Source organism: Oryx dammah, unplaced genomic scaffold (genome assembly GCF_014754425.2).
Source record: "Oryx dammah isolate SB20612 unplaced genomic scaffold, SCBI_Odam_1.1 HiC_scaffold_25, whole genome shotgun sequence".
In the NCBI taxonomy this organism is placed as follows: domain Eukaryota; kingdom Metazoa; phylum Chordata; class Mammalia; order Artiodactyla; family Bovidae; genus Oryx; species Oryx dammah.
Window position 1 is genome coordinate 32214619 of NW_024070209.1, and position 18280 is coordinate 32232898.

The 18280-nt window shown below is 37.3% G+C and overlaps 1 protein-coding gene across 19 annotated transcripts in view; it reads right to left on the reverse strand.

Annotated features, from left to right (window-relative positions):
• The window catches only part of NRXN1 (neurexin 1), a 1211037-nt gene that overhangs the window by 559517 nt on the left and 633240 nt on the right, over positions 1 to 18280 (reverse strand). The gene's annotated exons all lie outside the window — the stretch shown is intronic.

Sequence of the window (18280 nt, forward strand, 5' to 3'; positions counted from 1 at the left end):
CTCCTTTAGAATGGACTGGTTGGATCTCCTTGCAGTCCAAGAGACTCTCAAGAGTCTTCTCCAACACCACAGTTCAAAAGCATCAAAGTTATAGATACTTTAAAAAGTCTTAAAAAATCTATTCTCTATCATGTGTATGGCTTTGTACAACTGAAATAAACACCCCACCACAAACACAAATGAAAGAGAACTTCACTAATTTCCACTCACCAATGCTGGTAGAAGCCCCCCATGGGTCATTAAATCTGAGAGATGTGTGAACAAACATGATAATAAGCAAGTAAAGTGTATCGTAAAATATACTGCATTCATTTATTGTGACAACCAGGGTGTAATTATACTAGGAAATGTACTGCACTTTAGTCAGTGAAAGTAATAAAATCTGAACACCAGGAGACCTTTCTCAAGTCTGTGCTATTAAACTACTTTTGAGAAAAAGGTGAACTATCTAAAAATACTGGAGGAATGTTCACTTTTACAGATTAGCAAAGCAGCAGTTGGCCAGAGTCTTTTGTAGTCTAATAAATAAAACCTCATTGTTTTTTTCCTCTGGATATAGCACCAAAGAACATCCTCCTCCATTCTGTGCAATTATAAGGCCTAAATTTGTATGGATTACTTATGCAATTCATTCTCCTATTAAAGCAGTAGAAAAAAAAAAGCTGTATTGGAAGTGCCTCTACAAAACTGTAAATAGAAAAGCAGGAGAAATTTTACAGAAATATAAGGAGACAAAGGGACCCCAGAGATGATAATGTTGTAAGATGGCGAGTAGGTGCCATGATTAAAGCATTAATGGAGGTCACTAGGAAAAGTGAAAGGAACATGCAATTTCAGATTAGGAAACCCAGGGCTTCCCAGAGTGAACTGCAATTTGGAAAAGTGTAGTTAATTGAATTTCATGACATTTTTTATGAAAATTAAAATGCATATCTTTTACTACCCTAATAGTTTTATTACTACTGTGAGATTTATGAGCAGTGATATATCAAAGAGCATATGCAGCAATTCACTAAAGACCACAAGGGTGGATTACTACAGTTTTCTTTTGTGCTTTGGCAGCCGACAATCAAAATCATAATTACAGGTTTGGAGCCACCTGCCAACTAAATGAACAGAACCACGTTGTTCCACACAAAATAAAAGCAATTCTAACATTAAAAAACAAAATGAGTGTTAAACCAGAGGGGCCTTCAGGGACAGCCTAGGGAAAGCTGAGTATTTATTTTTTCCTAACTACCAAATGACTAACTCTTATATTATCCCATTTACTGGCCCAGAAAGAAGTAGTGTCTGCCAAGACCTTGTGATTAAACTAGACCATCCAATGAAACGTCTGCATTCTGAGTTTCTTGGGAGGGGGCTTGTGGATTCAGGCCTCTTACAGGCAGGTTCACAGTAAATCCTAGATTTTAGCGCTTATTCCTTCTAATGCATTGAAGCAGGAAGCAAGGATTAGCCAGCCTCACTTGGATCAAACTGTTGCCTTGGCATGCATTTCGCCTAGTAAACCACTGGTGATTACCAAAAGTCAATGTGATGTAAAAATAGTGGTGTCAAGAAGGTGAATCTATACCAAAATTTTTCAAATTAGGAATTCTGATTTACTAAACAAGTTACTCCACACACATGTAATATTTCTGTCTGAATTTCTCTAGATTTCATTTTCTATGGGAATTCTCAGTTCCTTAAGTGTACTTAGTCACTCCTTGCTCTGCCCCAGTTACATACCTCTATTAGAGCAGTGCACTTCACACTCTAATGTGCACATGGATCAGCCGGGATCTTGTGAAATGCAGATTCTGATTCGGGAGGTGTGTCGGGGGAGGGGAGGTCTGTGAGCCTGCATCTCTAATGAGCTTGTAGGTGCTTCTGGTCTTCAGACCACATTTTGAACAGGAGAATATTGAAGGGAGACAAGGTGGAAAAGTAGAACTTGAGCTCACCTCCTCTCACAGAAACATCAAAATCATAACTAAGTGCTGAACAACCACCGACAAGACCGAAATACATTAAAAAAAAAAAAAAATCTACATCCAGAGACAAAGAAGATGCCATAACAAGATGGCAGAAGGGGTGTTTTCATTATATAATCAAAACCCATACCAACTGGGGGGGGTACCCACAAACGAAAATAATTATATTGCAGAGGTTTTCCTGTGGGAATGAGAGTGCTGAGCACCATGTCAGGCTCCCCTGTGTGGGAGTCTGCTATTAGGAGGAGGACTTCCCAGAGCATTTGGTTTTGATGGCCAGCAGGGCCTGAGTGTAGGAGCTCCTAGGACCAGGGAAACAAAGATTCCATTGTTGGAAGGTGCACCCAAGGCAAAGCCGTAACTCCACAGAAGCCTGGGCCAGACCTACCTAAAGGTCTTAGAGAGGCTCCTGGGGAGGCAGGGGTTGTCTGTGGCCCATTGTTGGGGCAAGGACACTGGTGGTAGAGTCCCCAAGGAATATTCCTCAGTGTGAACCCTCCTAGAGGTCACCATTTTGGCCCTGAGACCTGGCCCCATCCAACAGCCTACAGGCCAAAGATCTGGGGCACCTTAGGCCACACAACCAATAGGGTGGGAACATAGCCCCACCCATCGACAGATAGGCTGCCTAAAGTTGTCTTGAGCCAAAAGCTACCTCTGGACATGCCCTTTGACATGGCCCTGCCCACCAGAGGGACAAGATCCAGTTCCAACCACCAGTGGGCAGGCAGGTACCGGCCCCTCCCACCAAAAATCCTACATAAGACCCTGAACCAACCCTACAACCCAGGGTTACACACCAGAAGCAAGAGGAACCACAATCCTGCAGCCTGCAGAATGGAGCCCACAAACACAGAAAGTTAGACAAAATGAGGCAGCAGAGAAATATATTCCAGATATATTCCTTCTTGTTCCAGAAGGAAAAAGATAAAACCTCAGAAGAACTAAGTGAAATGGAGACAGGCAATCTACCTGAAAAATAAATCAGAATAATAACACTAAAGATAATCCAAGATCTTGAAAAAGAATTGAGGCAAAGACTGAGAAGATATAAGACATGTTTAACAAAGAGTTAGAAGATTTAAAGAACAAACAAAGATAATACAATAACTGAAATGAAAATACACTAGAAAGAATCAATATCAGAATAAATGATTCAGAAGAATGAATAAGTATGCTGGAAGACAGGTTGGTAGAAATCACTGCCATGGAACAAAATGAATAAAAAAGAATCAGAAATAATGAAGACAGTTTAAGAGGAACTCTGGGACAACATGAAACACACCAACATTTGCACTACAGGGGTCCAGAAGGAACAAACTATTAAAGCACTGCTTAAGCTGTAATAATCTGTACACATACCGGTCATTTCCTCTTGTCTATGAGCTCCATGAAAACAAAGGTAAGGGGAGCATTGCAATCAATACCAACGTTGAACAGTTTGGAGTACAGTAAGTGTCTTACTATATACTACCTGCAGTTCTCAAAACAACCCTGCAATGTGTGTTATTATGGTCTCATTTTACAGATGAAGAAGCCAAGTCTCAGATACATTAATCAACCTGATGATGGCAGACAGAATGCAATTCTGGGTCGTCTCCAAAGTCTGTGATCTTTCCCACAGCCCCCTTTTGTTCATTTCTGTACACACATAGTCTAATAGTGTATTTGATGCTACAGAAAATGCTCCAAAGATGCGTTTGGCTCTATGAATATTTTATCTGTAGATTCTCCTTTGCTTACATCATGTCCCTTGTATGGAATGCCCTCCCTGCTTCTCTCTTAACTGATTGAGATCCACCTTACTTCTTCTTGGCCTACTGCAAGCATTACTGGGCTTGCTCTCTCCTCTGAGTTCACACATGCCAGTTGTTTACACCATACAGTAAGTACTTAAATTACTAGTTATCTTATCAACAATGTGTTTTATTCATTATGTAAATAGTTTTTGAGTAGGTATTAAGCCTCGAGCACTATTGTGAGCACTTGTGACAGGTCATGAAACAAAACATACAATATTCCCTACTGCCCTAGGTCTTGGGAATCATTCTTCCAAGATGAAAACTCATTTGAGGACAAGGATCCAATCATTTCACTTTCCGTATATCTCAGTGTTTTGTACATAGCAAGTGCATAATTAGTAATAGTCTAAGATTTAGATAACTTACCAGGCAAATATGTTCCTAATCTATAGGAGAGTCTTAAGCCCAAGGCCCTTTGTTTTTGTACAAGTGACCCTTGGAAGGTGGAAGGATGCTTTCACAATGTTTCTTATTTCCCACTGGCAGTGTTTCAGGCCAGAAGCAGAGGTATTAAAGTCTCCTACCCAATACATACATCAGCTGGAGAAACAGAATTCACTAAAATTAAATCATAGCAGTTTTCAGTAAAAAGAAATTATCTTTTCAGAAATATAGAAATTGCAGGCAGAAGAGGCAACTCCATGAAAGGTCATCTCCACTGTTGAAGATGATTCCTTTCCTCCTTACACACTAAAACTCAAGACCAGAAACCTACTATTAAAAATGAGGAAAAATCACGTGCTTATCATTTCATAAATGTTTTTAAAAAACATAACTTCCTGTATTATTCAGAATGTTCTGTATTCTACAATATTTCATAAGCATCATTTTTTAAAGTCTGTTCATTCACTGAAGGTATACAAAGCTTTTCTCTTTAAAGCTGTGACTTCATAAAATCTCATTAGGCATGCTGCTCACATGTTTTAATATATATTAGTATAGGATTTTTGCCTGAAGATGAGTGACTTAAATGAGAAAATAAGACTAAACTTGCTCTGTATCAATTCTTCCTCATATTTAAAACTACCTATATTGTGAAAATTTGTTTATATGAATTCATTTTGCATGTGTTCTAAAATATTTAAAACTAAAATAAAGAAAGCATGTGAATCTCAATTTAACTACTTTATTTAATATTAAGAGACTACATGATGCCATCTATGGATGCAGATCATGGAAATTTAAGTGAGACAAGATTATCGATCTTTTTAATATGTGAATGTTAATAAGGAGAATACAACTTTACGTTAGATAAAACTTTTGTAAAATAGCTGTCATAATTCTTAAGAGAGAATGGTAGGAGAATAAAAATTTTAATATAAAAACCCAGTACATAGTAAATGTTCAATAAGTTGCTGTATTCTGATCATATTAATTATATATCCCTAATCACTTGGGTTTTTTTTAACCACTAAAAGCAACTGAAGTATGATAAGTAATTACATTTAGTGTTTAGCTAAGCAAGTACACAGGCATGACTCTGAATCAGTAAAAATTTTCAATTTAAAACAAAGCTGATATAAATAGATATCTAAAAGAATTTATAAATAAATGGCTATACAAACATGAAAGAAACAAATAGCAGATGCCTTTGTCTTGTGTTTCAGGATTAATTCAAAGTTTCCTTTTTCAAAGAGGAAGACATCCCATTAATCAGATTTCTTTCCCCAAGTTCTTTTTTATAGGACTTGGCAGGAAAGGTCTTTGGCTAAAATATAGCTTAAGATTAGTGTTGTGTGACTGAGCTGTAGGCTGCGTCCTAGAAGAGCCTTAAACATGAGTAAAAATAGCTCTCAGGGTTGGGAAAAGAAGAGAAAGACTATAGTGATAATGAATCACAAACTCTTGGAGCTCTAGGGACCTTAAAGACCAGGCAAACCTAATCTCTTATTTTATAATGGGGAAATTGAGGCCCACAAACTCAAGTCAAGGTCAAGGTCATATGTTCAAGGTCATATATTGGAATCTTGATGGAATGGCCCACATATAAATCATTCTTTGTGAATAAAGATAAAAAAGAGAAATGTAGATCTTACTAGATAGGAGATCTTTGTTAATGAGAAGGGCAATCATATCTGGGGTACTGAATCGGGATCATATTTATGAGCAAGTGGAAAAGATAGGTAAAGATGTGGAACATTTCAGGCAATGAAAAAGGATGCCATGTGAAGAACATACTATCTCATATGAATGGCATATTTGACAATGGTTTTCTTGACTTAATTTTCTTTTAGGCTAAAACATGTATGCAGATAAGAATAATTTTATAGGTTCTAGCCCAAATAAATTATCGGAGTATTACTCTGAAAAACCACAAAGACTATTAATAGAAGGATATACACTTGGATTTAGTCATTTTTCTCATATTGAAAGGAAAATTTTGACTTGGACTTGATTTTTCATAGCATGATAGTGTGAATGGGAACTTTTCAAATGTTTTTTAAGATGGCCAGCCCAATGAAGATGTTAATAATAAAAATGAAAATTTGTTATTTTTTTCAAATTACCATGAAAGAAATATCTAAGATGGTATTGAAATCACCTCTTAAATCTAGTCATGACTCTTCACTTATGAAAATTCTTCAGGCAAACTTCCTTCATTCCGTTAAAGTTTTGTTATATGGAAAGCACAGAACCAACAAGATGAGTTTATAGATCATCTGGTCTAGCAGTTCTCAGATTTTGGGTGTATCAGAATTACCTGGAGGCTCTTATGATACAGATTTCATATAGCTCCATCCCACAGTTTCTAATTCAGGAGATCTGGAATGTAGGAATATTTATTTCTAACAAATTCACAGGTTGTGTTGACAATGTTGGGCCAAGAAACACATTTTGGGAACCACTAATTTAGTCCAGCCTGCTCATTTTACAACTTTCTTTTTTATTTAGGTAGACACATTCTAGTATTCTTGGAATTTATTTTTTTATACCCTTTCTCCACCTCTCCAACAACTAAGCAAGTTCTGTTTCTGAGGCTGTCACTATGGACTTGTGTGGTTTACAAAGACTGGGAGGTAGAAAATGTTGATCATCCTATTAAGCTGATATTAGGTAAATTCTCCTAAAATACTGAACCAGAGCAGGAAGGCCAAGTTACTCTTTTGTGCCTGGTATAGCTGTATCACACAAATGCTATCTTCATCATATTTAATATGAAAAGAAAAAAACAAGAACATTTTGAATCCCATCTATATAATATCACATGGGGACTGGACTCTTCCAGAATTGTTGCAAAAGCAACATTTAGAGAATTCTTCAAGGACACTGGTAGACTCACTAAATCAGGGCACATGAGTGACATGTTATTATAGGAAAAATAGTATCATTTTCCTCACAGAGAGATTATGTTATTGCTGGTAAAACACTCCAATATTGCAAAATCGTAAAGTTGAGCTAGAAAAGATCAAATATGCAATGTATCATTTCATAATGATGTGATTATTTCTGTAGGTATCAGCTAATTAGTGAGAAAAAAGAAAATTGAACAAAAAATTCTTAAAACAACTAAAGGTCTCAAAATTTGTTAGATTTAATGTGATAATACACCAATCAGGACATCAGCAAAATTTGAAGAAAATAGAAAGTGATGCTTTTAAATCCATCTTCCATGGTATGTGTACACACAGACACATATACACAAACACACACACACACAAACTTACCCACATCCCCCTAGACAGACAGACACATCTTTACTCAAAGCACTTTCTTTCTGGCTATGTAAGGCATCCGGTCCCATCACTTCATGGGAAATAGATGGGGAAACAGTGGAAACAGTGCCAGACTTTATTTTTGGGGGCTCCAAAATCACTGCAGATGGTGACTGCAGCCATGAAATTAAAAGACGCTGACTCCTTAGAAGAAAAGACCAACATAGATAGCATATTTAAAAGCAGAGATATTACTTTGCCGACTAAGGTCCGTCTAGTCAAGGCTATGGTTTTTCCAGCAGTCATGTATGGATGTGAGAGTTGGACTATGAAGAAGGCTGAGAGCCGAAGAACTGATGCTTTTGAACTGTGGTGTTGGAGAAGACTCTTGAGAGTACCTTGGACTGCAAGGAGATCCAACCAGTCCATTCTGAAGGAGATCAGCCCTAGGATTTCTTTGGAAGGAATGATGCTAAAGCTGAAACTCCAGTACTTTGGCCACCTCATGCGAAGAGTTGACTCGTTCGAAAAGACTCTGATGCTGGGAGGGATTAGGGGCAGGAGGAGAAGGGGACGACAGAGGATGAGATGGCTGGATGGCATCACTGACTCGATGGACGTGAGTCTAAGTGAACTCTGGGAGTTGGTGATGGACAGGGAGGCCTGGCGTGCTGCGATTCATGGGGTCGCAAAGAGTCGGACACGACTGAGCAACTGAACTGAACTGAAGGCTCTAATTCCACATGGTCTCTACTATTAGGAATAAAGATAATGAAAAAGGTATTTACCCCTGCCAGATATTATATGATATATGTACCTATGTATTTTTAAAGAACTTTAGGCACTGCTGAGTTTTCCCAATTTGCTAGCATATTGAGTGCAGCACAAAAAATTAAAAAAAAAAAAAAGAACTTTAGGGATGGGCACACACATCAGTTAACTTGTAAATTACAGACTTTGGGTGATTATGATGTGTCTATGTCCATTAATTGTAATCAGTGTACCCCTCTGGTGAGGGCTGTTGGTAAGGTGGGGGAGGTGATACCGGTGTGGGGACAGGGGCACACAGGAAATCTCTGTACTTCTCTCTTAATTTGCTGTGAACCTAAAATGTCTCTAAGAAAATAGTCTTTAAAAAAATCAGGCAACTAATGGAGGCCTCAAGAAACCAAGCTTCAAGTATTTCAGAACATTTACTGTGAGAAATAGTACCAGAAAGAGAAGAATGGAATCAGAACTAGAGCTGGGAAATAAAGGCATAGATACATAAAAAGATACCTGGTAGACAGTAACTGGAGACTCAAAAGCTGATAAATCCTGCTAAGTGAAGACTGTCCTACTCTGGATGAACTTGATCTGTGCTGGCTCACCTTGACGGGCTGAATTTTCTTAGGCAGAGTGGAAGTTGGGGAGGAGGTGGGCAATCTGAGGAGGACTTGTTCAGCAAAGGTGAAAACGTAGAGAACATTCAGTGACTACACCATGTGTCTATACATGTTGGTATCAAAGAGTTGGCTTCTGAGCATATGAGGCACCATGTACCATTGTGTTTGTTGAGCAAGACTATGCTGCTGCTAAGTCGCTTCAGTCGTGTTCCACTCTGTGCGACCCCATAGACGGCCTCCTACCAGGCTCCCCCGTCCCTGGGATTCTCCAGGCAAGAACACTGGAGTGGGCTGCCATTTCCTTCTCCAATGCATGAAAGTGAAAAGTGAAAGTGAAGTTGCTCAGTCGTGTCCGACTCTTAGCGACCCCATGGAGTGCAGCCTACCAGGCTCCTCCGTCCATGGGATTTTCCAGGCAAGAGTACTGGAGTGGGGTGCCATTGCCTTCTCCAGACTATGGAGAACCTTAAATGTTGAGTGAAAGACTACAAGAATGCTAGGGAAGTGAATGTCAACAAAACCTACTAACAACATTAGAAAAGGAGATGTTGGAGTTATGGAGACAGCATTTTCCCAGTGACCTTAAAACCATAAACAATACCTTGCACTGAAGTCCTGCTCCATTTGCTTTTACATCAATACAGCTTTCAGGGACTCAGTGTTAAAATATATATAATCATCATCATAATCACATACCTTGCAGGCATTGAATTCCAGAAGCGAGATTGCTTTCACAACTCAGACAGCAGCCTCTCATACTGTACTCCATAGATCAATTTTAGTTTCATGGGATTTAATTTTAAGAACCTTAGGTTTTAATCTTTCGTACTTCAACAACACTGAAAAAAGGCTTCCAAGTTCTGATTTACAGAATTATTGTCACCGTCAATAAAAGGAATGTGCCTGACACACCAAACTCCAGTTTAATTACTTCTGTGATATCTCCTGTGGCTGAGAGGAAATGATATTTCTCTGACACTGTTCTGTTTTTAATTTAGTAAGATGGAGCACTTGTCCTGAATAGGACCTTGGAGAACAGATTTGTGATGGATGCCATGGAAGATGGACCCCACCGTTTCAGAACACTGATTTACTCTGAGGGTGTGATGACTGCATGAATCCAGATCCTTCATTCTGGACTCCTTCATGGGCATTTGAGGCATCATCAAGGATTTGACATAGAAACACAGCTGGGATATTTATGCGTCAAGTCATGACCCGGATAAGTTTTGCAATCATATTCAAAGGCTTGCTTTTAGCCAGCACTATTCCCAGTGTCAGTGTTGTCCTGAGCTGCTGGAATCCAGATGAGACCTTGAAAGGTTCCCAACAGGAGATGCCAAATATTAAAATACACCCTGCACCATTTGAGTGAAGAAACCCAGCAAAATGCATTCTTTATTTTCCGCTACATACTCCATCTGTTTCTCTCCCTAAAGGGTCATATGTTATACATTTATAAGAAGCATTTACACCTACGTAAACAGTTTCCACTGTCTCTGTCAAACACAGCCTCCTCCCTGTTCATGACCCTTTTTTTTTTTTAACATCCTTCTACATCCATCCACCCATCCTTTAATGAAACTTGTTTCATTCTGAAATCATTTCAAGTTAAGAAACGCCTTTGTACCTTCCTATCTACCAAATCCTGGGGAGATTAAGCCTCAGGCTCTACAGGCCATTTTCTGAGAGACGTGAATCTAGATCATTAGGGTCATTAAAATCATATACTCCAAAATACCTAGAGCTAGAAACCACCTTTGTACTTTATGCTGCTGGAGAATGCTACCAGAGAAGTAACAATGTATAACAGAACCAAGCTACAGAGCAGACCATAATTCCTCCCCATAAAAGGTCCCTACACGCTTTAATTGCCACAGTAAATCTCATTAAAGAAACAGAATACTTTGTTCCAGCAAGGAAAAAGGATTGCTGGACTAGGTGCATTTTCTTCATGGTAATATTTTTTTCCCTACAACTAAAATTATTCGTTAAAGCAAGCACAACATTATTTTTATCATGACCTACTCTGCACACTTCCTTGGAATCTTTCTTTCTCTTTCCTACAAATACAAGCAGGCTTTGGTCTTGACTACTAATCCTGTAAGCACTTTCCATGGTTTGGGCTTCATGCATTCTCTCATGTCATCCCTGTGAATCATTCAAAGACCTTAAAAGACCACACTGCTAACCTCTGACTTCATTTTTTTCCCCTCCTTTCCACCTTAACACCACATAAAGAGAAACCTTAGATGTAATCAACATCATCAAACACTTGGTACCTATGCAGTGATCAGCACAATTCTGAATTTTTGCTCCTCCTTTCCCATAATATACATTGTGACTCTGATTCAAAGAAAATAAGCTTGGGAAGTATTTTGCCTGACTTCATTATCAAGTATTAAATTATTATTTTTGAGAAACCCAGGCTGTCACGGAAACATCACAGAAAATTCCCATCTCTATTTCATAATCAGTATCTTTTTATAACAGAACTGAAAGTTGATGACAGTAGGCTTTAAACAGCTATGATTTTTTAACTCGTCTTTAGAAGCAGAAGTGAAAAGTTAAGGAGAAGAGCATGTTTCATGCAACACAATGCTTAACATTATATGTAAGAATCAAGAGTCTGATGAGGTTGGAAAAAAAATTATAATGTTAAGTATCATTACCAACTTCTCTCGGGAATTTTGCATCTGGGGAATTTCAGAATCTATCCCTTTCTGGGGAGCATTGTAGGCACAAGTAAGAATATGAGCTTGAAGTTAGACAAACTTACATTCAAATTTTCTCTGTGAAAATTACTAGCCATTTTAGCATAAAGAAGATATTTAAACTGCCAAAGCCTCGATAGCCTCACTTATAAAGTGAAAATAATATCCTGTGAATACTGAAAAGACAAGGTTTATAATATATAAATAATATGCACATGCTACTTATTATGTGATTCACATTAAAATATGTTGATGTGATCCACATAAAAATATTTTGTAGTTCTTATGCACTTAGATATATTCATAAGAACAAACTGCATAAACAACTTATGCCTGATCCAATCACTTCCTTCCAAATTCAATGACAATTTTATTCATTTTTTAAATCAAATATCTACTTCACAATTTCAGTTCAGTTCAGTCACTCAGTTGTGTCTGACTCTTTGCAAACCTATGGACTATAGCATGCCAGGCCTCCCTGTCTATCACTAAATCCCAGAGTTTACTCAGACTCATGTCCATTGAGTCAGTGATCCATATTCAACCATATCCAACCATATCATGCAACCATATCATCCTCTGTCGTACCCTTCTCCTCCTGCCTTCAATCTTTCCCAGCATCAGGGTTTTTCCAATGACTCAACTTATTCTTTTTAATCTTGTTACTTACAATAATCAGATTCCATAAAGTTGGAAAATTATCTAACATTTTACTCTCTTCACAGACTTTCTTGGTTAGTAAATAAGTATTAAACTATTCATTGTGTATAATTATTCGGTATCTACAGGTTTATGAGAATTTGCCATGATAAATCTTTGGTTTGTTCACAAGGGTTTTTAGTGCATCAATTCTAAGGAAGCAAAATCCAAAGTAAAACCCAAAGAAATTAAGTTTGAAATGAGCACCTCAGATTCAAGCCGTCTCCCACCCGAGCCTAGATTCTGCACCCACTGTGTTGCTCTACTGAACAGCAAAGTCAGAAGCCTGAGCAAAATGCACTCACACAAAAAGAAAATTATTCAGACAAAGACTAGGGTCACAGAATTCTCTGGAATAGCACCGAGTGAGAACCCAAATCACATAAACCCTTAAGCATAGTTAACAAAGGCGACTGGTGAAAACTTCCGTCCATGGAGCGGAGATCCAGTGGGTTCTGGTGGGGCATGACAACTTTACCACATCAAAGGCCACCTTCACATTTATAGAAGGCCTGTAATGGAGAGCATCCATGCAGGAGCCAAATCAAGGTCCACAAAGTCAGATTTTTAAGCAAGCCAGAAAATTTAGAGAGTACTAGCAGAGGTAACAGGCCTCCCGGATAGTTCAGTTGGTAAATAATTCGCCTGCATTGAGGGAGACCTGGCTTTGATCCCTGCATTAGGAAGATCCCCTGGAGAAGGGAAAGGCTACTCACTCTAGTATTCTGGCCTGGAGAATTCCATGGACTCATGGCGTCGCAAAGAGTCAGACACAACTGAGCGACTTTTACTTTCATTTCACTTTCAGCCAAGGTAAAAAAACAAAGAAACAAACCAAACAACAACAACAATTAGACCTTCTTTTTTGACTTCTGGGGCCAAATTGGCACCAGTTACGCAGAGCAAAAAGGCTACTTAGAATCATGGATCATTCAGCTGCTGAAAAATATAGGGAATCAATCTGGGTAATTTAAATACAGAAATATTCTACACTCTACTGTTTGGGGCTTTTCTTCCCACTTAAATTTTCTTATATAGATACAACTTAAAACTGTCATTTGATCACCCAATTGCAATATGAAGAGAGACTAATGCTTCTTTTTATACATTTACTTTTATGATGTCTATTACCAACCAGAAGAACAAAGATAAATTTATATAAAATAGCAGAAGATAGCACTTCTACTATATAATACATTTCTCTATCATACATTATGCTTCCTGTTCTGTCTTTTATTGCATTTTCTGACTCAGTATGAACAATATTTTAATCCTTTATGGTTTAACCTAACACAGGTCTGGCCCTAGATAGTTTTTCTAAAGCATTATCAGTAAATATTACTTATGAATTGCTTTCAACAAGTTCAGGGCTGCCATTTATTATAGAAATGCTTGAATGATTCAAGGTTAATAAGATTCATCATACTCACAATGAGGATCTGGTTGTGGACACAGCTAATTGCTAAATTTTATTCAGCCATAAATGACATCAGTAGCAAATCAGCTCACAGCTGAATACTACTGGCAGCTTTACATGGGAGAGAAATAATGTCACTTTGATTCAAGTTATTTTTATGTATGTTATGATTCATTTACAGTAATTCTGATATTGATGCTCAGATGCTGGGTATTAGATTTTCTTTTCAAAGAACAAAAGAAGGTGAGAAACAAATCTGAAGATATTTTAAAATATCATGGTAACAAGTCACAGTCAAATGTTTTCCATTCTTATCTTTCAATGAACAATTCTAATTCTCATACAATAGATACGACAAATTCCTATCAGAAAGATTTCCTTTTGGCAAAGTTTAGAATTCTGAAAATAGGCTTTTAATGGCAGTGCTCACACCCTCCTAGCACCAAAATAATAGCACTATGATGTATTAATCCCTCACGGTAACAGGCACCATTGAAGCTGAACTGTAATTTGGCACACAACATTTCTACACTAATGTAATGTGACAGTGTTATTATGTTCGCTATTTTCCGTGTGATCATAGCCATATTCATCTTCCCCAATCTGACATTAAATTAGCTAGTGTGGTTACATCCTATTCTGAACCACAGGGAAGATACAGAAAAGGGTTATCGTAGCACAGTGGTCTGATGATGGTGTCGACGCGCACACAAGCATGAATAGGTGATACGCAGATTTAATGCAGTGAATGTAAACTCTTAACACACAGCTGGCATGCAGCATGCACTCAGAAAGCAGTTATATCCAAGAGAAAGTTCACAAACACAAGTGGTAAGTGCAAAAAACAGTTGCTCTAAGATTTCAGGACAGGGAAAGCAGACTCAGCTCAGAGGACCTAGAAGTTTTCATGAGATGAAACAGTTTAGGAAAAGATTAAAAAATGAAGTTACATTTCTTCAAGCAGATATAGTGAAAGGAATGCATTTTAGGTGGAATGGGTACATTCTCTAGGAGGGGAAATTAGCATAAGCAATGGTGAAGAAATGGGAAAAGCGTAATGTTGCTCAAAACTGTGGGTTAACTGGTAGTTAACATGCCATATGGACAAGGCTTTTTGCAATAGATAAGAATAAAAAATGAAACCTAGGGTCAGACCATGGAGGTTCATGAACTCCAAACTGATGAATTTGGAGAGAGTACTGTCAGCCACTGAGGACATACTAGAAAGCCTTATGAAAAAGTCATGCATCTAGTCAACATTGATTTAGTGAGTTACTACTATCACCAGTACATGTAACATGCAACATGCACATAGGTGCAAAACACTGGGCTGATCACACCTCCCGCCCAAAAAAAGAATTACTGTTCCTGGGAGATAAGGCCAAATATAAGTAACTATAAGGTAGAAAGTGATGGCTGATAAAATAGCATAAACAAAGTTCTATAGAGGTCAAAGGGGAGAAAACATTTTCTCTGTTAGGAGAGTCAGGAAGAGCTGGGAATATTTAAACTAGGGAGAACAGGAAGAAAGAACAAGACTGTAAGGAAGCATAGAATGGACTAGATGAGGAAGGGATTAGAAGGGGGAAACTCAACCAGGATATTGCTACAATGAGCCAGAAAAATTATATTGGGGACCTAAAATATGGTATAGATATGGAAGAATTAAGGAGTTACATGCAGCCCCCTACACACATGCACACATACACCCTCAGAGCAATTATTTTTGTCAATTGAGTAGGTTATTTAGATGGCAACTTTCCAGGAAAGATAGAGTTTCACAAGCACTTTTCTTTAAAAATAGCCTTTGGCACCACTTAGCCTAAGTACCACTTTTTTTGAAAGATTCCTTTAACTTCATTAATTAGTATGATTTATCCAAGATTACACTTACAAGGGAAAAAAGTATTCCCATCATCCCATTGTTAATTATGTCTCCAGGCTAATATAAATAAATTTTTCTAGTTATTCTAACTCTACGAAACTTATCAGAGAGATGACATTTAGAAGGTCTATGGGGGATTGGAGTAGGGGAATCTCATTTGCAATGTGCTATGTTCTTTCTCTTTCCTTAAAAAATAGTTTTGTTTCTATTTTCCATTCTTTTTTTTTGTTTGTTTGTTTCCATGCAGTTGACAGCTACAGTCACAGAAATTAAGGATAAATATCTAAACTGGAGAAGAAAATTTCATTAAGAAACAAAATGTCATATTTTGCTTTATTTAAAAGTTAAAAGTCATCCTCTATACAGAAAAGGAGCTTGTTAAAATGGAATCACACTTGGCTTATGTGTACAACTTAAAGAAAAGCCTTGAGATATAGAGATAAGGTTTATTTTGATCAGTTTAAAGAGTGAAGAAACTGCGACATACCACATTTATTGCTTGTTAATTGCATATCTTCAAGGTAACTCTCACTATTGTACAATAGTGACAACTTCTACAAATTGATATGAAAATAAGACTTGCTTTTAAATATTGATCTGTACCTACATAGCCTCACCACCAAAACACCAATGTATAAACCAGGAAAACTACTTCACATTCCCAGAAAACCCACAAAGAGGTAATGATTTAATCAAAATGCATGTATTCTGAGAGCCCTCCAAAGTAATTTTAATGCTGATTTGTGCAAAAGGCATATCAGGAGACCCATTTATTGAATGACAGTTACCTTATTTACAAGAAAATAACAAATGGCCTTATCATTGTCATCACCACTACTATCACCCAAGAGCAGCATTCAAATTAATTTTCTGTAAAAAATGATCTGAAGACAGCATGATACTTAAGGAAGGATCTTCATATTCCTTTAGGAAATGTCTAGCAAATACATTGGAGACAGAAATGACAACCCACTTCAGTATTCTTGCCTGGGAAATGCCATGGACAGAGAAGCCTGGCAGACTACAGTTCATGGTGCTGCAAAGAGTCAGACATGGCTGAGCAACTAACAACAGCAACAACTAGCAGATAAACAGAGAAAATTAAATTCTTTATGCTTAACTCATATAAGAGGATATACAATCTGACACAACCAAGAGACAACCATTGTGTAAAACATGGAAACTAAGCACAAAATTTAGCAGATAAATTCTTTGGCAAAATGCAAAATGGTTCCATGCAAAAAAAAAGGAAAAAAAGCACTCAGCTACACATGTCAGGATCATATTTAGTGTTTTAAAACTGTCATAATAAAATCATAGCAAATTATCAGTCTTCTGTTTGTCCTTGAAAGTAAGCTGGTTTTATTTTCTCTGGGGCAGGAGCAACTGCAAGAAGTTACTGTTCTATCTATATCCAAACATGTGTTTATTAAAAGGATATATAGATTCTTTGATTTGCTTTGCTCTAGGTACATATAAGTAATTATTGAGTCTTTACATAAGGCTATTTATATAACTCCAAATGTGGCTTAATGTTTGTAGGAGTGATTTGATTTTTAGAAATACAGTATCTGCAAATGTGTAATGGTTAGTATATATGCTTGTGGCTTCAAGTTTCTTGTTATTCTTGTAATTGAAGGGGTCACTGGTAGGATGAAGACTAAATAGTTCTCCTTCTGTTGTGGTGTGATCTTTACATGCCTCCTCCAAGTATTGTTTACTTTGTATTAGTTGCTTGTTCTTCCTATATTCACTGTCAGATAGGAGACGTAAAAATGGCTAGGAAATTGTGCTATACTGCTAGGTTACAACAACTCAGTTCAATAACATATTTTAGTTTGACTCCATCTTCAACACATACACATCTCAACTGACATGAACAGTCTCAAATATATAAAGGTCAAAATGAACAAACTCTAGTCTTTAAATCCATACTCAAGCTCAGCTTTAACTTGGAAGCCCAAACCTTCAGTCATCTCACTTGCTCTCCCATCATCCCATCCTAGAGCTTTTCTAAAATGTAGTAGCATTTACAACATAAGTATGGAACTCTATTTTACAACCGAAGGCTTTGTCAGATATATTTTCTCAATAGAGCAGAATGCCATGATTTGTAGGAAACCCTTTTATCATATTGATGAAGTACTGTAAAGCAGTACCTATTGGAAAGTTAAGCAGCAGAACTTAATCCCATATGCCAGTTAGTTTGGTCTCAAAATTCAGACTGCTATCACATAAATTAGGCTTTCACAGATATTCCATAATATATTGTGAATGCTGTGTTTCTTTACCATGCTTATATTGTGAGACTGAAGGGGAAAAAACACAAACACAAGTGGCTAAACTATAAGGGAGAATAGTTGAAGGACAAAGTTTAAACATACTGTCTATTAACTTAAAAGATAGTATGGGCTTGAAAAGATGTAGAGAGAGAGAAAAATAACAAGACCTGTTAATTCACTAAAATTCCAGCTCTCAAGATATAATCTTATGAAATTAAATGTTATTTAATAGAAAGCAACATGAAGGCTCTTTCAAGAATTAGGGAAGAAGTGTCATATAAAACAAAGGAAAAAATTATTTTCAACAAGGTATCCACTAGCAGTTCAAAAAATTCCAACAAAGAGTCAAAGACCAAACAATCATCTATTATCACAGATTTTGGTGAGTGGCATCTTTGATCAATACTTTAATATTTTAAAACTGTCCTTTCTGTAGGATCAAATGCTTCTCCTGGTTACAACCATTT